Source organism: Adiantum capillus-veneris, chromosome 12, assembly GCF_014529385.1.
Source record: "Adiantum capillus-veneris isolate H3 chromosome 12, ASM1452938v2, whole genome shotgun sequence".
NCBI classification, from domain to species: Eukaryota; Viridiplantae; Streptophyta; class Polypodiopsida; order Polypodiales; family Pteridaceae; genus Adiantum; species Adiantum capillus-veneris.
In genome coordinates, this window is record NC_140942.1 from 115322701 (window position 1) to 115344483 (window position 21783).

General features: G+C 40.4%; 1 long non-coding RNA gene across 1 annotated transcript in view; it reads left to right on the forward strand.

Annotated features, from left to right (window-relative positions):
- The first annotated feature begins 998 nt into the window (after positions 1-998).
- LOC147446367 (uncharacterized) overlaps positions 999-21783 on the forward strand; it is a 48332-nt gene continuing 27547 nt past the window's right edge. The window contains exon 1 of the long non-coding RNA XR_015189938.1: positions 999-1398. This is a non-coding gene — a long non-coding RNA (uncharacterized LOC147446367). The remainder of the gene's footprint in view (positions 1399-21783) is intronic.

A 21783-nucleotide genomic window follows, 5' to 3' on the forward strand; every position in this document is an offset into this window, starting at 1 on the left:
TATCCCCGGACTCTACCCCAATACCTCAAACACCATGAAAGGTGGCGAGAGCTGGCACGGAGTGAGGAGATAGAGAGAAAAAGAAGTAGCCGTACAAGAAAGAAGTAATCCTCTCACACATAATCACTCTTAGAGCTTAGTTTAACATAGTGAAAATGTATATGGAGAAGATGATTAGCATGCTTTGTAGCTTGACACTTGGTTGGATTTGCATTCCATAGCCAAGAGGTGTTGTAGTAGGCTCTCAACTTCTCTAGGTTTGTAAGGTCCCTCTCGTACTTCTTTACATTATTAAATTGATGAATTTATCATGGGGTATTTTCTTTTCAAAATGATAATTTTATTTATTAACTCTATTATAGAAAAGTGTGGAACAAGCCTCTTATAGACATGGCACAACTTAAAAGGGAAAATTCTATAGAGAAAAGAAGTTCACATTTGACTTTTACTCACTAGTGAAACACACCTCTTATGGACTTGAAACCACTCAAAAATTATATTTTATAAAAAGTAGGTGTCCACTTTTGACTTTTCACACTAGTGGGAAAATCCTCTCACCATTTGATTTTTCATTTTCTTCTAAGAATAAGAAAATACTTGTCCTACAAAAAGTACCCCATTATTTCAATTGTCACATGATAAGTATTTGTAAGGCATGTAAGAAAATGTAAGGATTGACATGTGAAGTGTAAGGAGAGACTTTTGAATTGTAAGGAAGAGTAAGAAATGACATGTGAAGGTGTAAGGAAAAGCATGTGATTTGTAAGAAGAGACATGTGAAGTGTAAGAACGTGTAAGAAAAAGCATGTGATTTTTAAGAAAATGTAAGATAAAGCATGTGAATTGCATTAAACACTTAACTTAACTCAAGTTAAACTTGCGTGGATTTGGAGCATACCAAATAAACTAAAATCTATAAGATCTTGGAGTCCATTGCTATATAAAAAGCTTTAATTTTGAAGAATGGAGACATGTAAATATCCATGCTACATCACACTTAAGCTTCTCCCATCTCCATAGCCCTCAACAAAACCCACTCTTTCCCTGTAAGTAATTCCAAATCCTCTCTCCATTTTGAACTTCCATAACTCAACCATGGAACCTTAAACATCATTTCCCCTTTCTTTCCTGATTTTCCTTCTCTCTACAATTGAGAGAAAACTCTTACCTAATCTTGAAGAAGTAATTTATCCTTTGCTTTAGAATATCTTCCTCTTAGCCACCTTCTATTCTTTTCCCTCACGTCACCTTGGACTACACATCACACTCAAGCTCTTGAAGGTCATCATCCTTGGAAGAAGAAGGGGGAAAAGATTTTGAAGAATAAGAGGCCAACCTCTCCCAAGTATCTCTCTCAGTTTCTTTAAAACAAGTAACACTACTCTCTATTTATTAACGGTATGTCTAAACTCCCTTCTATGTATTTTATTAACATGTTTACACACCTACTCAACCTTGAGCGGGTTGCATACTAGGTGTCATGCCACTCATTCAATTAACCTAAAGAAATCATAAACAAAGTTATAAACACTCACATAATTGCATGAGACCCATCATGCATTCATAAAAGGGTTGCATCCTACAAATTCTAAGAAGGATAAAAAATGTTATTGCACTCACACACTCCTACATGTCTTTTGTAATAAAGTAATCCATGATCACAAAATGCTAGGAAAATATATAGAAAATTTATATTACTCATCCCACTTAATCCAAGTAGGAAAGAATGCATCGTCACTTTTTGATGTAAATTGGTTGCTTGTTCACAAATAACAAACAAAGACTTTTGGTGAGTAGAAGAAGTCTCACATAGCATATCGCACCATTTGTACTTTAATATTCTTTCTTTGTTATTTTAAGTTTGTTTTTTGGGGCTTCAAGGGGAAGTAAGGGGATAGCTTCATGGAAGTGATAACCGTGTTGCTTGAACTTAAACTCCCATAGCTTCCATGGAGATGTTCCATGGATGGCAAGTGATGCAAAAACTAAGGATACTAATAAAAGACAAGGTTAACTTGAAACCTACTACGAGACATAACTCTTAAACACTCAAGAAACTAGTTGTATTCTTAAGGTCTTGTTTTATTAAAGCTCAAAATGAACTAAAAACCAAGAGAGTATAACTCAAAAAACTTAATCCAAATTTAAGCTAAGATTAAAACTTTACCGAGAATATGTGACATGGATAGACCTAGAATAACATAGAAAATTTAAGTGTGAACATTGTCGTACATGTTTGGAAAAGGCCGACACAGGTGTTTACTGTGGGATACAACAGGGGATGGTCCTTTCTAACTAGGATTGATAACCATTGGTCTATGTTTTGAGCTCGGGTTCATTCTCTGCCATAGAAATGTGATTGAATGGGAGTGTGTCGTGATCAAGTGATAGAGACCTGCGGATGCATCTGGAAATCGAAATAGTCCAGGTAGGCCTAATGGATCCATGAAGGGATCAGGAAAAGGGAGGAGGATGTGAATTTATTTAAGGTACTCTTCTAATTGTTTAATAAAAAGGAACTTTGGAAAGGCTAAGAACCTAAATAGGCTATTTTGCAATTGTCTACATCAGTCGAACCTTTGCTATGCTTCTCGGATTATTGATTTAAAAAGAATCTATAGTACATTATTTTTTGTAAGCCTTTCCCACACAAGATAAAGAAAAATAAGAATTAGAAATTGTGTCATGGTGCCACCTCCACATGTGGCGAAGGAAACAGGATACCCAAGTCTTGGGACAAGGATAGGATATGCTTGAGAGATAACTATAAAAATTTACTAATACTAAAGGAAAAAGGAAGTAAAATATTCTAAAAAGGAAAAAAGGTGGAAACAACCTAATAAATGCACACTTGTAAGGGTATACAACGGTTTGCATGCTTCTTTCAAATGTTTGAAATGTATTCTTGGTTTGACATGATTGAAATATTGTTTTCTAGTATGATTATATTACCTTGGAAAGGTGCATTTACCAAACGGTTTGGTGGGGGGGTGGATTTTGGAGGGTTATGTTGTTGGCCGAAAAGTTGATCCAAACTTTTATGTTCTAAATAAAGATTGTTTAAAGGTGGAAAAGAGACTCTCAATTCATAGAGTGGGGTTCTAACTTGGGAATGGGGGATACGTGTAGTTGATAATAACCCTCATCTTAGCAGCACTTGCTGCTTTGACCTTGGCTTCTTGCTCTTCTTATCTAGTGGGGTAGATGTGTCTTCCTCATTACTCTTTTCATACTCCGAGGGCCCTTTGGCTTCAGCCCCTTTCTGGCTTGCTTCTTTGTCGAAGCCTTGAGAATCTTCTTCTTTGTCGGTATCAGTCTTCTCGTCATCACTTGAACTCTTTTTAGAAGACCTTGTTGCCCTTGAAGAAGTTGCAATGGTTGTAGTTTTAATTGGCTTTGCCACAAATCTTGCATGTTGTAATTAGAGAAGCCCGGGATCCACCGGCCGCTGGTAGATCCTCGATCATACCCAAAGCCTGATAAGGAATCCTGGCTAACATCGGCCCGGCACTCATATAGAGTTTATTTTTTGGCGGAGCCCTTCAGGTTGGGTTCTACTAGGTTCTCCAGGATGAACTTTCCATAATCGTACCTTATCGTGCGGTTCTCTGCAACTGCTAAGGCCATAACCACTGCAATATGTAGTAGTGGTTTAGTGTATCTTGGTGGCTTCTGAACTCTGAAGTGCTGAGAGATCAGTCGGAGGGGAAGTTCTAGCTCACCGTATATCATATCACTGTACTTGTACTTGTTTCCCTTTTCTTTTAGGAAAGCCTTTTCGTTGTGAATGGACTTTGTTTTTGCCAGAAGATCATACTGTCTCGGATAGAAGTGTAGTGCTTCATTAATGATTTCCCTTGTAATCAAAATCCTTGACTTTGTGCCATCCTTGTCGGTCAACAATGCTTGACCATCATATTGTATTGAGCTCATTAGCTCATGCGCTTGCATGTAATCTGTTCCCCAGGGTGGCAACCTCAAAAATTGTTCGAGGTGAATTGCCCTCACTGCATTGACAACTTTTGGTCTTCAGTGAAGAGTCCAAATTTCTCTTGGCATTATGGTGGTCTTTATGCTTTCACCTTCAGCATCCTTGAATTTTGCGACGAAGATGTGGGCAGGGATCTGAGCCAAGACTTCATTAGATAAATGAGACTTCTCATGTGTCGAGAGCTCATCCACTTCATATGGTTCTTTCACCCATTGCTTGGCTTGCTTTTGGCGAGGCATTTTGCAATTACAGGCTATCAGAATTTTTTTTAGAATCGGTAGTTTGCAGACGTTTAGTAAAAACAAGTCAAAAAGCTAAAATTGATCATAACTTGAACAAATCTTATCCATTCTTGGCCAATATTTCCACAGTGGGACTAAGAAGACTAGGACTATCACTGATGAGGATCTGGGTCAAATCTGGGTCATAGGTACACCGATCGTGATCGTAGTACCTGGGCCAAATTAAGATTTGACTATATAGCTATGTTCCTGATAGTTAGTCGGTCATTTTGGTCCTACTACCCTGTGATTTGGATAACTTTTGAATTTGTTAGACCCAATTTTGGACTGTAAGTCTGTTTTGGACCAGATATTGATTTTCTATGGGTTTTTGGTGTCCAAATGGCTTGAAACTTAATGAGGGGCTTGGTCTTGATGCCTATGAGACAGTTGTATGGTCAAGGACTCATTTTGATGAAGAGGTACAACGATCGCAATCGTAGTACTAGCACTTTTTTTGATGAAAATTGTATGGTCATGATCCCCTATGTCTACCTAGCCCAATGATGAGTTTATGACAAGTTTGGACTTAAAATGAGTAGTTTAGAGAAATTTCTCACTATTTGACCCTATTTTACTAAGTCTGGACATAACTGACTTTTTTGGCTAACTTTGGGTGGTCCCTGGAGTTAGTAGATGTTAGTGGTCCTACTATCATCTGTCTACTCTTGTGTCAGATTCCGTCCTGTTCAGTCACTTTTAGGCCTGTCTTTGGGGATTTTCCAATTTTGGATATTTTTTGGGATACTTATAGTATATTTGAGTATCTCTAAGTCACAATATGGACTTTGAAGTCTATTCCGGGCATAATTCCTCCTCTGTGTGCACACATGTGACTGAAATGGTCATATTGGTTCTTGTGAGTGATTTTGAGCTTCGTTTCTAATTCCTCTTGATGTACAGACTCCTGGCAGTATATCTATGCTTCTGGGGTAATCCGTCTTGGTTTCTGGTCAGAGTCTAGTACCTGTGGGTCATTTTTCCTGTTTCGGCTGTGTTTGTCAATTCCTAACCATTCAATAAGAAAAACTTGTGCATTTTCTATTAAAATTCACAGAAGACTACCCTAAAGTATGGTCTAGGCCTGGGCAATGTCAGATTTGGCAAAATCACCCCCTGGGGTCACCGATTGCAATCGCAGTTGAGAGCCCAAATTGACTTTTGATTATACTAGTGAATAGACGCTGAGCTGGGGAGACATTTGGCAATTTCTGTTCTAAAAATGGGTGATGAGGTACACCGATCGCGATTGGTGTACCATCACCAAATTGTGATTTGACACTTGGAGCTTGATCTTGGCATTGAGGGGTACCCCATGGTGTTTTCTAACCTTGAATTGGACTCTTTTTGATGCCTCTATGGGCCCTAAACCTACCCATCCAAATCCCTTCCGGATGTGATTCGTGTGCATGTTTGTTCAGTGTTTTGTGCTTGCATGCATTATAGGACTCATCTTTACCTACTAGAGATCATACCTGTGAAATCTCGTGTGAAACGGTAATCCTGGATGTCCATATGGAATGAAAGTGCAGCAAGGAGCTCTAGGTCACAAAGCTCTCTCTCTCTCTCTCTAAAATCTCGCAGCGAATAATGAACTAGAAATCGGCCTACCCAACCTATTATATGTAACCGAGACTTCCGTGATGCAAGGAATGTTTTCATTACCTTTGGTCTTGAAATACTCAGTATACCGACTGTTCGTCATTCTGATGTCGTATCACGGTTTAATGCGATTCTGGCAAAATCTTGCCATCGTTCTTTAAGCTGAAAATTTGACATCTTCAGAATAACTTCATATTTTCCATGCTCAAAGATCATATCATACTATTTTGGAGGTTGCTTTCATATCTTGATTCCGACCCTTTTTGGGTATGTTTATTAAATTTGGAAGTTTCATTAGCAGAAATCAAACGAAATGAACTGAAAATACTTAGTTTCTGGCAAAAATTAGCCAAAATTTATTGTACTCACCCATAAGCATATGTTCACACTTGAAGCATCTCAATGCTCTTGATTTTGTCATTATAGGTCATTATTATGCTGGCAAAAAATTAGCCAAAATTTATTGAACTCACCCATCAGCATATGTTCACACTTGAAGCATCTCAATGCTCTCGATTTTGTCATTACAGCTCATTATTATGCTGGTTGCATGATAAAAAGAGCTAAAATTGCCAGATTTTGACCAAATTTGATCAAAATTGAATTCAAAAAAGTAAAAATCACACACAATTATACATATATACAAGCTGGACATTTTAATGACCACAATTGCTGCTAGATTCAGCTGTTATTTCCCTCTTTCCCAATCTGAGTCGTCCCGGATGAAGGTTTTGTGCTTGTGGTGCTGAGGGCCGAAATGCGGAGCCGTCAGGGGGTGGCCTGTACACCTCCTTGCCGATCCTCCTCAATGGAAATGGGGTAGAAAAAATCTGCCAAAACAATAGGGGGCACCACCTAACTTGTGTGTGGCTAGGACACAAAAGAGTGAGTATGTAACACACTATGCAATGGACCATATGGAATGATTCTTGTCATGAGAGAGAGAGAGAGCGGGAGAGAGAACACCACCAAACCCTTATGCTTTTTTTCATGAGAGAAAGAGAGAGATCACTCTATTTAAACTCAAAGAAAACATCACTCACCAATCTCCAAGACCATGAGAGAAGGAGAGAGTGAAAACATCTTGACCATTTGCATGACCTTGAGCATCGAGAGAGAGAGAGAGAGAGAGAGATTTTATTATCGTCCTCGGAGGTCAAATATGACCTATGGGACCAAAGTTACATGTGATGTAGTATGTGTATGGCTAATGAGTGACTCTCGATGCTCCAAAATTGTAGTGATGAGAGTCGCAATAGAGAGCCCACACTTTGGCTGGGAGAGGAAAGTGTGTAGGTTCAAGTTATGGCTGAAAATGTGAGAGAAGCAAGTTCGGATGTGATCAAAAGCTGAGCACTCTAGTAGTGTGTGGTACTCATACTCTCGAAATTGCAGTGAGCATAATGTGCACAATCGATTTGACTCTTCTCCATTGCCCCAATGCCCTATCTCGCATCGAAGGAAATGGGAGCTAAGCCGAATTGCTGCGATAGTGCGTATTGCGGACAAGGGAATAGGCTCAAGCATGTAAGTGTGAGTACGGTTTCCTCTCTCAGCGAAGAACATGGTTTTGTAGTTGGGGGCAATATAGGTGGTGTAATGTATGAAGCGTGACCCACCGGATTTCTCCCAAGCCGTAATACATTGGCGTTGTAGAAAAGCTTCATTCACTTGAGAGTCAATTGAAGAATCATGTAGCAAGTGTAATGCATCCCATCTCCCAAACCACTTCTTTATGTCTTGCATCCATCCCGTGCTCAAGATCTTGCTTTTATGCGTCTTTTGAACTTTTTTGCTTGCTTCCCATGCAATTGTAGGAAGTCGATGTGAGGGGTTTTGACGCATCTTTATCATGTACTCCACAACCCTTTCCATGCCCATAACTTCAATTGGAAGAGATCGCGACTCAAGAAGTAGGAGCATATATGGTGTTTGTGTCTTAACTTGGAGGAATTTTGTAAGAAAATGCTTTTGGACATTCTCAAACTCTTTCCAAGTAGACTTTGAGATGCTCCTGCCCCACACTTCAACTCCATAAAGAAGAACCGGTGTCACCAATGCATCAAAAAGATACTTCTTGAGAACCCAACACTTGATGTTTCCCGCATGACACATGTTCTCAAATGCATAATATGCTCTCTTTCCCGCTTCCAAACGACGCATAGCACATTCATGCCACTTGTGATTGGATGGAACCTCAAGGCCAAGGTACTTAAAGCTCTCAACAACTTCAAGTGTCTCGTTGTTGTACACAATGCATGGCTTCTCCTTATGGTTGGTTTTCACAAGCATAACCTTTGTTTTGGATTCATTTACAATCAGCCCACTATGCAAGCAAAAGTTCTCAAGGACAACCATAAGCTTTTGTGCATCTTCTAAAGTGTGTTCTAGAAGCACTACATCATCCGCATACAACAAAAGCATGATTACCGCATTGCAAATAGTGACCTCTTCAATGCCTTCTTCTTGCATAATTAAGTCAAGTACCATTTGTTCCAATTGATCGATGCATAGACCAAAGAGAGTTGGTGACAATGTACATCCTTGTTTAACCCCAATAGTGCTTACAAAAATTTCTGAAATTTCTCTTCCCATGCGCAATTGACAAATCATCTTCTCATAGATTCGAGAAACTGCAAGCATAAACTCACTTGGCACTTGGAGTTCTTCCATCCTTCTCCACAAATTGTTACGTGGAATCATATTAAAGGGTTTCTTAAAGTCCACAAAACAACAATACAATCGCTTGCCTTTCAACCGACTTTCCTCCATGAGAACACGAAGAGTGACAAGATGATCAATGGTGCTATGGCATCGACGAAAACCCGCTTGTCCCTTTGCACGCTTGTATTCTCTTCAGCCCAATCACTCAATTTCATCTCCATTATGCACCCAAACAACTTTTCCATAAGAGACCCAATCATTATAGTCCGGTAGTTGCTTACATTCTTTACATCCCCTCCTTTATGCAAAGGCTTAACCCAATTAGTACTCCAATCATAAGGCATACCATGTTGAAGTGCAAGGTTGAACATATCACACATCCACTCATGGGTAAAATCTCCCGTCCATTTGATCATCTCCGGCTTGATACCTTGAAGATCTCCCGCTTTGCGAGTGGCCAACTTTTCAAGCCCACCGCATACATCCTCAATAGTAAAAAAAGACGGCATACATGGGAGTGAACCATAAAATGGCATTTTTTCAGTATTTTCTTGCTCATATAATTTCCTACAATGTGTGTACATATCCACTAGACTTAAGTTACCAAAATTCTCAACCCGCTTGCCTCTCAAGTTTCTCCAAAATCTTCCACATGCATGTGCCTTTTCTTGGACTTGAAATTCTTGTTGATTTACTTCCCATCTTCTTCTCTTCTTTTGAATCAATGCTTTGTATGTATGCAAATGACTTTGATAGTTGTCTTTGTCCATAGTTGCATCAAGCTTTATCAAGGACTTTCGAGCATCTTGACATTCTTTATCAAACCACCTTTTTCGTGATCTATCTTTGTTGATACCATGGAGATGCTTTATGGCAAAGCATTCTTCCGCACAAGAACAAATAGCTTTCTTGAAAGCTTCCCATTTAGTTTCCAATGGTGCATCACATTGAAGCTTTGTCATCCATAATTTTTTTTCAACCATTTCAATGTACATTGGTGCCCGTTTGAAATCCATACATAGTGATAACTTCTCTTTCCTTTGGTTGAGATTATCATGCTTAGTTGCTTCTCCACATGAAAGGTCAATACATAAGGTGCGATGGTCGGATTCCGGGGTCCATTGACCAAACATAAAACTCTTTATGCGATACATGATGGCTTCAGAGAGTAGCATATAGTCAATCACACTATCCCCATTATGTCTCCTACATGTAAATCCATTGGTTCCACTCCACAAAGATGCACCATTGGCAATGAGCATACCCGTGCTATTACACATGTGTAAAAGTAACTTTCCATAGTGATGTGACTCTTTCTCATCCATTGAAGTACGATCATACAAGTGAACTTCCTCCAACTCCCTTGAAATGTATGGCATATCAAATTGTTGAGTATCATGTTGCAATGTTTTTGTGCGAGCATTCATATCCCCAAATACAATAACATCACCTTCACCTCTGAAATAAACAATGTCCTCTTCCAAATCAGAAAATGGTTGATCTCAATCCATGCAAGCATAAAAGGGAGAATCATGATGAGGAATGTAGCAACCGGCTACAAAAATGGGTGCTCTTTTTGGTGTCATAATTTTCAGTCATACATAACGTTTGTACTTGTCATCTTTCACAATTGATACAAAATCTTCCAATCCTTTCTTAACCATACATGCTAACCCTCCTTGTCCTCTTCGTTGCTTGAGATTCTTTGACCACATCAATGAATGTACATTGTAATCCTCCAAGCCGTTAATCCTTTGTGTATCATGCTCCCAAGTTTCAACAAGAAGTACAACATCGGCTTTGCTTGTTAGTTCATCAATGCCAACCCCCGCATTCCATGGGTATCCATTACAATTCCAAAAGCATATTTTCAATTGTAACTCGGTCTCATAGGTCACGCATCCCTATTTTCTTGAGAGACTTGACTCCTCCTTGGGCACATTTTCTTCATGAGAGATCTCCTTGTTTTTATTATTCTTTTCCTCATATGCCTTGCGACGCATATTTTGTTGCTTAATAGTGCGATCTTCACATACAAAACATTTTGTATCCCTCAAATAGATCCAACTATTATCAAGGATAATCTTTCGCTTGGTCTCATCCGGCATGGTGCATACAATTGGCCGTTCTCCCGAGCGAGGAGCTCCTTGCTTCCCCACTCTATGTGCTCCATAGACCATAACTCCGGACATGCCAAAGTGGGTTTTGAAGAAATCTTCAATAACAATGGCAAGAGAAGGAGGTGTCTCTAACTTCTCTTCGGGAATTCCACGAATAACAATGTTCTTGGAACATCGCTCCCGTTCCTTCAACTCCTCCACATCCACATTCTCAACATTCTTTGTTTGAACCATAGCTTGCATGAGTGAGGAATTAGAAACCACATTGCTACCACATACATCAGCCCAAGACTTGTTTGTGGATACATTTTTCATGTCGCATACATCCCGGCTCATAGTGTCAAATTTCTCCTCTTTCAATACATGGTCATGCTCTACTTTGCTCATCCGCTCCTTCAAAGCATTCAAGTCCACAAGAGAGCGTTTACATTCCTTGACTTCCTCTTCAAGTTGCATCAAACGTGTTGTTTGCATCTCAAGTGTCCTCTTGAGATTCTCATTCTCAACCACAAGTACCCTTAGTGTGCCATTCTCCATTGCAAGTGCTCGTAACTCTTCGCCTTGTTTGTTTACGGTCTCTTGCAATGATACCAAGTACGCCATGATCATGGTTTCCGATGTCGTTGGTTGGGTGGTTGTGTTTCTATCTCCACACTTAGGAGATTTTGGATCATTTTCCACAATGGTTGTGGACCTTGTTGAAGAAGAAGAACCCTTGCGAGTGCCGGAAGACATTGTATGTAAAATAGGAGATGAGAATCAATTTTGTTGAACCTGTTCACTTCGGAAATGCTGCTATAGAAATGCCTTCCATAACTTTGAAAATTTCTGTCTTTACATCAATGCGTAGAGGACTTCGTGCTCTTCGATTGAGGCTATAGATCACCCAAATCGGAGTTCGGATGAAGAAGTTATGATCAAAAGAGTGGACTGCTGTCTACTAGGTCAAAAAACGGTTGTGTTTTTTGAGAGAGAGAGAGAGAGTTATGGGGCTGCGTTTTAGGTATTGTATACTTATTCCATCATGAGAGAGTGATAGAGAGAAAGTTTTAGGGCTAGGAGTTCATATACCACCAAGTGATAAGCAATACATCATGCACAATAAGGAAGAGAGAGAGAGAGAGAGAGAGAGAGAGAGAGAGTTATGGGGCTGCGTTTTAGGTATTGTATACTTATTCCATCATGAGAGAGTGATGGAGAGAAAGTTTTAGGGCTAGGAGTTCATATACCACCAAGTGATAAGCAATACATCATGCACAATAAGGAAGAGAAAGAACCACGAGAGAGATTTGTGGAAATATGGCATAAGGAAACCATATGACTATCAACACAAGAACATAATTATATAATAGAGGCTTAATGGGCAGCCATGGATGCTCCAAGTGTAGGCATGAAGCTCAAGCACCAAGGCGCAAGAGGTGGTGTGTGTAGCGTAGCACTCTAGCAACCTGCTACCTTGCTGTCATGTGTGTCTTTTGTGTGTAGAAGAGGCCTCTTTATATAGGAGAGGGGAAGCTTGATTAAGATGGGGTTAATTGCTAATTGCAATTAACTTTTTCAAAGATGAAGGTGCAGTGAGGATCACGCTTCCTCCCCACCACTTCAGTTTTTTGCATGATGGCCAAGTGGTCACTAGGCCTAAAAGTTGCCTCTAGCCATGTGAGTGGCCACTCTAGCTAGAGGTCCAATGATGTGATAAGTGGGGTATGATGATGTAAAAAGGTGAGAGAAAAGGGGTGTTTTTACATGAAAGTGAGAGAAAGTAGAGGGTGAAGTGGTTTTGTGTGTGTGGAAGCAGGGAAAACAAGGCAGGAAAAAACTGTCATTGTGAGCTGTCAACTGGGTCCCACCACTTTGAACATAGATCCTTGCTCAAAGCTCCAAAAAATAAAATAAAATTATGGGCAGAAAGGTGGGCTCACAAGCTACAACTTTCATGTGTATCCCTTTGACCAATTTGGTGTGGAGTTATGCGCTAAAAATTGAGCAAAAAAAAGTGTATTTTCCCATAGCTCAAAGTCTTTTTGGTGGACCATATGACCTTACCTTTCCTTATGCTTCCAAAAATGACTCATTGATGCCTTATGTAAGCATGAGACATGCCCATGACTTTTCATGCAAGCCTCCAAGTGTAGATAATGTGAGAAATATGCACATAAAAGATAATAGATAATAGTGAATAAAGTATAGCAAAATATAGAAAAAATAATTAGTGATGAGATAATAAATAGTAAAAATATTTAAAAAATAAGTAATAGAGTATAAAGGGTCCCCTCAATTTATTGAGATAAATATGATGGATTTTATTTCATTTTTATGAAGGATAAAATAGGAAAAACAAGCCAAGTCTTACTAGTAGGAGAAATATTGCTAGAGTAAATAAGATAGAAATGCTAGAGGTGGTTCATACATGAAAACCATTTTCCTTCTTTGGAAAGGATACACATGAAAAAAGATCGAGTGGTGGTGCATGCAAAAACCACCATCATTAGCCCTCCCCCAAAGCTAGAGGTATCTATGCCTCTAGCAAATCTTCGTCCTCGCATTGTTGCCGAATGGAGGAAGCTTTATCCCCCTCCTCCTCTTCTTCTCTAGTGTCTGGTGGTAAGTCAACTACTACTTCTGCATCAAACCTTTGAAAATATGGCTTCAATCTCCATCCATTGACTCTAGTTTTATGCAGCTTACCACAAATGTCTTACAGCCTGTAGCTTCCATTTTTGTACTTCTTTCTAATGACATAAGGCCCTTTCCACCAAGACATAAACTTTTTATCATTCCTCGTGTCAAAATGGTTGTCGTAGGGTAGCACCAACATACCCCTTTTAAGCTCCTTTTCCTTGAGACCTTCATTAAATTTTTTCCTACATCGTTCAGCTTGCATTGCGTAGTGCTCAATGGCCATCTCTTGATCAAGATCTAGCCTCTCCAAATCCAAGATTCTTTGCTTTAGTTGATCACTAGGGGTTCCCTCATTTTTGGTGGCTAAGATCTTCATACTTGCCAACTGCACCTCAATGGGTAAAATTGCTTCTTTGCCAAACACTAGGTGATAAGGGGTGTAGCCAAGAGAGGTTCTAAAAGAGGTCTTGTAGGCCCATAGAGCCGCACTCAAATGCTTATCCCAATCCTTTGTCTTAGAAACCACCTGTTTGGTAATGATTTTGCAAATCATACCATTTATCTTTTCTACCAAACCATTGCACTGAGCATAGTAGGGAGTAGAGTGTCTTTTTTCAATCCCTAGCTTCTTCATGAGCTCCCCTACCAAGTCACCTCTAAAACCTAGCTCCCTGTTAGAGAGAATTTCAAGAGGAACACCAAACTTACAAAAAATAGACTCATACACAAACTTGACTACTTCTTTTGCAGTGATCCTAGTAGAGGTGGTTGCTTCTGCCCATGTGGTCATGTAGTCTACTCCCATAATAATGTAGAGTTTACCGGAACCAGACCTTGGGAGGGGACCTATAGCATCAATGCCCCACTTTTCAAATGGTCCATAGGAAAGGATAGGAGTTTGTGGTTCATAAGTGAGGTGCCTATCACCTGCTAAGCTGACACTGCTTGCATGTTTTACACCAATGTTGCATATCATGATGTAAACTAGGCCACACAAAACTTGCTTGCAAAATCTTTCTACTTGTGATGTCATGTGCAAAATTACCACCACAAACACCCTCATGGAAGCTCGTAAGGACCTGCTTGATATCTTTGGAGTGAGACACCCTTCTCAACACAAGATCCTTACCTTTACAATAGAGATGCTCATTGATTAACCTATACTTTGTTGCCTTACAGACTAGCCATTGTCGTTGACCCTTGCTCATGTCTTGTGGGCATTCCCCTGTTTCAAGAAAATTGACAATGTCATGCATGCAATCACTTCCTTGAAACAATGGATTTTGGAGTTTAATTGCTCCCACAATGACTTCTTGCAGTTGTTCGCTGGCTAAGGCATCTGATCTTGGTTTTCCTTCCTAGGAACATGGTATAGTTGGATGGCTTCAAACCTTTTCATCAACTCTTTGACTCTGCTTAACCTAGGTACTAGGCTTTGGTTGTTGCATGCCCAAGTACCATGCACCTGTTTGATTAGTAAGAGAGCATCACCAAATACATTTAGCCGATTGATACCCACACCTGTTTGATTAGTAAGAGAGCATCACCAAATACATTTAGCCGATTGATACCCACACTTACACACCACTCAAGGCCAAGAGCTAACGCAACATATTATGCTTCATTGTTGGAGTGAGTGTTCTCCATGAGTAGCCCTTTTCCAAACACCTTATGACCATTCTCATCTTGGATTGAGATGCCCACTGATGCTTTGTCTACCTTCCTCTTGTAGGCTCCATCAAAGTAGAGAGAGTGAGCTCCACTTAGCTTTGCTTGTACTTCTACTGGTTCAGGTCCTGGTGGTTTAACCTTCACCTTCCTTTCATAGCATCGATGAGTGAGCATGCCGGCTAGGCTAGCTCGAGTTGAGCTCTCCACCTGCACTGTGTACTCAAATTCTTGCAACCGCACTAACCATTTAGAGATGCGTGCAGACACATCCATGTGTTGTAGTACCAAAGGAAAAGCGTCCTCCATAGTTAGAATTACAAATAAGTATGACCTAAACCTTCCCACAGCAAACATGAGAGCCATAACCAGTTGCTCAATCACAGTGTAATCCTTCTCAAAAGGTGTCATTACTCTACTCACAAAATAGATAGGTCGCATAAAAGAAGTCTCCCCATCTTTTTGCATCAAAACTACCCCAATAGAGTCACTCCCCACACTTGGATTCACATAGAAATTTTCCTCCCACCTAGGTGGTGCAATGGTAGGGAGAGAGCTTAGTAGATCTTTGATTTCATTAAATTGCTATTCATTTTCCTCACTCCAACTGAAAGTGTTGCTATGAGTTAGCTGTTGCAAAGGGAGAACAACTTGAGAGAGTAGGTGGATGAACCTGCTAAGGTACCTTACCTTTTGAATGAAAGAAACCAACTCCGTTGCTGACTTTGGAGAGGGTAAGCCTACCAAAGCTTTCACTTTACCAGGGTTTGCTTCAATACCTCTTGAAGATACTACATGGCCAAGTTAAGTAACTTGGCTTTCAGCAATGTAACACTTGTCAACATTTAACTGACCACCCAATGATTGCAACCTAGCAAGACCTTCATTTACTTTTTCTAAGTGAAGAACACGCAAGTTGTAAATGCAAAAATCATCAATAAAAACCCTTATGGACTTGCCAAAGAAGGGTTGAAAAACATGTGTTACAAATCTTTGAAAGGTGGATGGCGCATTGGTGAGGCCAAAAGGCATCACTCTATAAGCAAATCATCCCCATGGTGTCACGAAGGTTGTCTTCTTTTGGTCTTTCTCTGCAATCCTAATTTGAAAATACCCTGAGTAGCCATTACACACAATATACCTTTCATAACCTGCTACCTCATTTGAGAATCTCATCTTGAAAAGGAAGGGGTAAGTGGTCCCTTTTGGTTCCCGCACTGAGAGGTTTATAATCAACACACACCCGCCATTTGCCATTCTTCTTTGGGGTCACTACTATGTGGGACACCCATTCTAAGTCTTCTACGGGGTAAATGAACCCTGCATTTAAAATCTTTCTTACCTCTGATAGAAAAGCATCTTGTTGTACTACACCCAGCCTTCGTAACCATTGCACCACTGGTTTGGCTCCGTCCTTTAGGTTGATGTGATGTTGCACCACAGAAACTCCTGCAATCTGGTCGTAACTGTCAATAAAAAGCTTAGGATAGCCCTCCAACATGGCCAAGTAGGCTTGCCTTTCCTCTTGTGTCAAGTCCTTAGCTAGAATTTTGGCTAGCTTGCCTTCTTCAACCTGTGATAAATTCATTGAACTTACCATGGCTAGATTAGTGAGCACTACTCCCATGATCTCGGCTTGAGAGCTATCACTGTCATCTGTGATTGTTGACTCCTCTTCTGACGTTGAGTAGTCGGATGAGTTAAACTCATCCATAGGGGTTTCTAAGTCCAATGAGTCATGCTTTCCATCCCTTAGATCAATGTGAATAGCCTTACCCTTCTTTGCCCCTTTGTGTGGTTGCAATTCAAGCATGCCAGTACCCCAGTTATGCCTTGCCTGCATTGCCGTTAGCCAATGCCTCCCAAGGATGATGGGATAGCCCTCCCCCTTGGTTGGCATAACATTAACATCAACCTCCACTTCAATCTCACATACCTTGATCTCCAAACCATTAATGACACCTAAGCACTTCACCTTTGAGTTATTGGACGTTTTTGCTTTGCATGGTGCAGGTGCATTTACCTTTAACCCAAGATGATGCATAGTTTGCTCTGTCATGACACAAATTTGAGCACCTCCATCAACATAAACATTAGAGACTCTTTGTCCCTTTACACATGCTTCTAACACAAGTGTGATGTCTTGCAAGTTTCTACCAGAGACAAGACCCACAGCTTTGGTCTTCACACTCCTTGTACTCACCATCTTGGTCCATTGCCTACACACTTTTGGAGCCAAGTGAGTAGCTAGGGCCAAGTGATCTTTGGGCCTTGTACAGACACATCATGAACTAGATTATAGGGTTGAGAAGACTCACCAAGTGCAAAGTCTTTGATAGTGAGATTTCGCCTTGGCTTTGATTTCTTCTTGCTACTGCTCTTCCCAGTCTCCTTTGACTTTCTTCTTTCCTCTGTCTCACTCATAACTACCTCCTCTTGCCTTGCTCTCTTTATGGGCATGGCATCTACATCCTCCACCGTGGCCTTTCCTTTGTCCTTTGGCAAGCTTTTACCTCTTTCTTCCTCCTCTACTTTTACCTTAGCATCCAAACTGATTACATTAACACCCCTATTCTCCGGTATAGGCAAAGGTGGAATAGGTGAAATAGGCGGTGGTGGCGGCGGCTGCTGTTGTGGCTATGGCTGCACTGGTGGCCTTAGTATTTGCACAGGTGCTGCTTGCTGGATAGGGAATGGTGGTTGTTGTTGTTGTCTCTCCCTAGGTGGTGACACTTGATTTCTAGGCCCTCTAAAGTTACCAATCCTCCTAGGGTGTGGACAATAGTACATACCATGACCGTTGTAGCAGTGATACTCTTGGGCTTGCCTCCTTGGTCCTCTAGCTTGTTCTTGATTTGGTGGTGGTTTTCTTCCTCCCCGCACTAAGTGTACTGACAAATCCTCCAATTGATGAGTGATCCTATTCAAGAAATCTTGCTGGTCTTGATTACCTTGCCTTTGATGAGCTGTTGGTGCATTCGTTGGCGGTACTACAGCCATCCCTTCTTCCTCTTGATCTGCTTCCCTTTGTTGCAATTGGTACCTTATCTTCCTCTCTTTAAGGCAGGTGCTAGGTCCCTGGCATCCATCCAAGTCACAAGGGACCTCTCCTTCACCTTCTCTCTAAGAGGAGGGCACAAGCCAGACTTAAACCAATCTTTTTTTAGAAAATCGGGTGTTGCTTCTCTCAATCTTAGCGATGCAACCCACTGCTCCTAGAGCTCAACAAACTATAACTCATACACATTATACTCAAACAAACTACCTTGCATTAATTCACACACCTCCACCACCAAAATTTGCTAAAAACAAGACCCTTAATCTTGCCCAATCTCCTCTATTGGCTGGCAATAGAGTGTTAAACCAGGCCTTTGCCTTGGCCTTCATTAAAAGTGGAAACACACATAACCTTGTAGTATCATCATCCCGTCCAGTGACAAGATATGCAAGTTCCAAGTTATCCAAGAACTCTTGGGCATCTTCGCCCGCTGCTCCATTGAAGGTGGGAAATGACATTGTTTCCAAGCTTCACAATAACTCACAATATTTTTTTTTTTTCCTTCTTCTTTTTTTTTGAAATTTTCATAGAGAGAAGTTTAAAAAGGGTACAAGAGTAGGGATTAAACTAAAATGTAAATAAGAACATCAAAAGAAGCATCATGATGTACAAGAGGAAGGATGAATGGACGATCCGAGCGATTGACCTCTACAAGCCTTTCCCTGCCAAACATAGACATGATAATTTGTTGGTATAACATGTTGCAATCTAAAACTATCTTGATAGATTGTATGGCTTGAGGAGAGAAAGGTTGACCCCTTGGAAAAGGCTGGTTAAGACGGTCCATGTTGTCTTGGATTCTTTGCTTCAGGGAGAGAGAGGAAGAGTGTAGGTCCAGTGGCACGTAGCAATCGCTTCAAGTTGCACAAACTTGTCTTTGGTGCTTGTGAAATTGGAGGCTCAAGTGGAGGTGTTGGAGCATCGAAACTTGGTGCCATGTGAATACCAAATGATGTGATGATACCTGTGTATATGTCAAAGGAGAATATGGCCGCTCCTTCTTCACTTCCTTCTGCGGCATTCATTGACAAAGTGTGGCTTTTGACAACAATGTTCACAGCTTGTAGCCCTCCCCCTTGGTAGGTTTTTTCGGCGAGTAGGATGAACAAATGATGTACTTTGAACAGAAGGTGGAGCACTTACTTCTTCTATGTTGATGACGGAGCAGCATGGCAATAACACTTCAATGAATTCCTTCAAGGCTTCCAATGCTTCTTTCTCATCAGTTCTCCAATTGGAAAACTCTTGTAGCCACTCGTCCATAGAGCATGGTTGAGCTTGTAAACTGAAGAGACAAGAACTCCTCCGTGGGGGCACCAAATGAGGGCTGGAATGCAGAGCCGTCAGGGAGTGGCCTCTACACCTCCTTGCCATTCCTCCTCAATGGAAATGGGGCAGAAAAAATCTGCCAAAACAATAGGAGGCACCACTTAGCTTGTGTGCAGCTGGACGCAAAAGAGTGAGTAGGTAACACACTATGCAATGGATCATATGGAATGCTTCTTGTCATGAGAGAGAGAGAGAGAGAGAGAGAGAGAGAGAGAGAGAGAGAGAGAGAGAGCAAATGAGAGAACACCACCAAACCCTTATTCTTTTTTTCATGAGAGAAAGAGAGAGAGCACTCTACCAAAACTCAAAGAAAATATCACTCACCAATCCCCAAGACCATGAGAGAAGGAGAAAGTGAAACCATCTTGACCATTTGCATGACCTTGAGCATCGAGAGAGAGAGAGAGAGAGAGAGAGAGAGAGAGAGAGAGAGAGAGAGAGAGAGACAGAGAGAGAGAGAGAGAGAGTTATGGGGCTGCATTTTAGGTATTGTATACTTATTCCATCATGAGAGAGTGATGGAAAGAGAGTTTTAGGGCTAGGAGTTCATATACCACCAAGTGATAAGCAATACATCATGCACAATAAGGAAGAGTAAGAACCACGAGAGAGATTTGTGGAAATATGTCATAAGGAAACCATATGACTATCAACACAAGAACATACTTACATAATAGAGGCTTAATGGTCAGCCATGGATGCTCCAAGTGTAGGCATGAAGCTCAAGCACCAAGGCGCAAGAGGTGGTGTATGTAGCATACCACTCTAGCAACTTGCTACCTTGCTGTCATGTGTGTCTTTTGTGTGTAGAAGAGGCATCTTTATATAGAAGAGGGGAAGCTTGATTAAGATGGGTTTAATTACTAATTGCAATTAACTTTTTCAAAGGTGATGGTGCAGTGACAATCACGCTTCCTCCCCACACACTTTGGTTTTTTGCATGATGGCTAAGCCTAAAAGATGCCTCTAGCCATGTGAGTGGCCACTCTAGCTAGAGGTCCAATGATGTGATTAGTGGGGTAGGATGATGTAAAAAGGTGAGAGAAAAGGGGTTTTTTACAAGGTCAAGTGAGAGAAAGTAGAGGGTGAAGTGGTTTTGTGTGTGTGGGAGCAGGGAAAACAAGGCAGGAAAAAACTGTCACTGTGAGATTTGCCAACTAGGTCCCACTATTTTGGACATATCTCCTTGCTCAAAGATCCAAAAAATAAAATAAAATTATGGGCAAAAAGGTGGGCTCACGAGCTACAACTTTCATGTGTATTCCTTTGACCAATTTGGTGTGGAGCTATGCGCTAAAAATTTAGCAAGAAAATATGTATTTTCCCATAGCTCAAAGTATTTTTGGTGGACCATATGACCTTACCTTTCCTTATGCTTCCAAAAATGACTCATTGATGCCTTATGTAATCATGAGACATGCCCATGAATTTTCATGCAAGCCTCCAAGTGTAGATAATGTGAGAAATATGCACATAAAAGTTAATAAATAATATTGAATAAAGTATAGCAAAATATAGAAAAAATAATTAGTGATGAGATAATAAATAGTAAAAATATTAGAAAAATAAGTAATAAAGTAGAAAGGGTCCCCTCAATTTATTGAGATAAATATGATGGATTTTATTTCATTTTTATGAAGTATAAAATAGGAAAAACAAGCCAAGTCTTACTAGTAGGAAAAATATTGCTAGAGTAAATAAGATAGAAATGCTAGAGGTGGTTCATACATGAAAACCATTTGCCTTCTTTGAAGAGGATACACATGAAAAAAGACCGAGTGGGGGTGCATGCAAAAAACCACCATCAGTGCCTGGGATTTTAAGCCTATGTCTATGCACGGCCTTGAAATTGGCCCTATCCTCATGTTTGAAGCAATGCATGAGTAACACAGTGCTGTGCGAGATGTGGGTATTGAACCGACCGTTCAATTGCTTTTGGCAATGAGGTTAGATATTTATGAAATAGAAAAGCTTGCAGTTGAGTTGCTCTCTCCTTGATTGCCAGTTTTGTAACAGCCACTACCTTTGGAACCCATTTTTATTCCGTTTTCACTTAAGATATAGATTTTGATGTCTATTCTTGTGTTTTCATGGGTTTCCATTGCATTTCATCGTTTCAGGCAACTTAGATTGATGTTTTGGCCGCCATTCATAGATAGAAGCTATTTTTTTGGTAGTTTTTTGCTTTGGTTGCCATTTCCATTCTGTTTTAATCTCTGAAAGTCTCCAATTAGGTTTGGTTGTGGAGACTCTTGATTTTGGAAGCCATATATGTCTGGGGTTATTATTCATTACCGTTTTCTTGATCCAAACTTGTTTAAGAGCCGTGTTTTGTGTTTTTGGCCGAATTTGTGATGTTTCTGTTTTGACTGGAATTATCGGCCGACCACAATGATCTAACTTTGCAAGCACATTCATATATGTGTTTGTATTATGTGTGTATAGCAG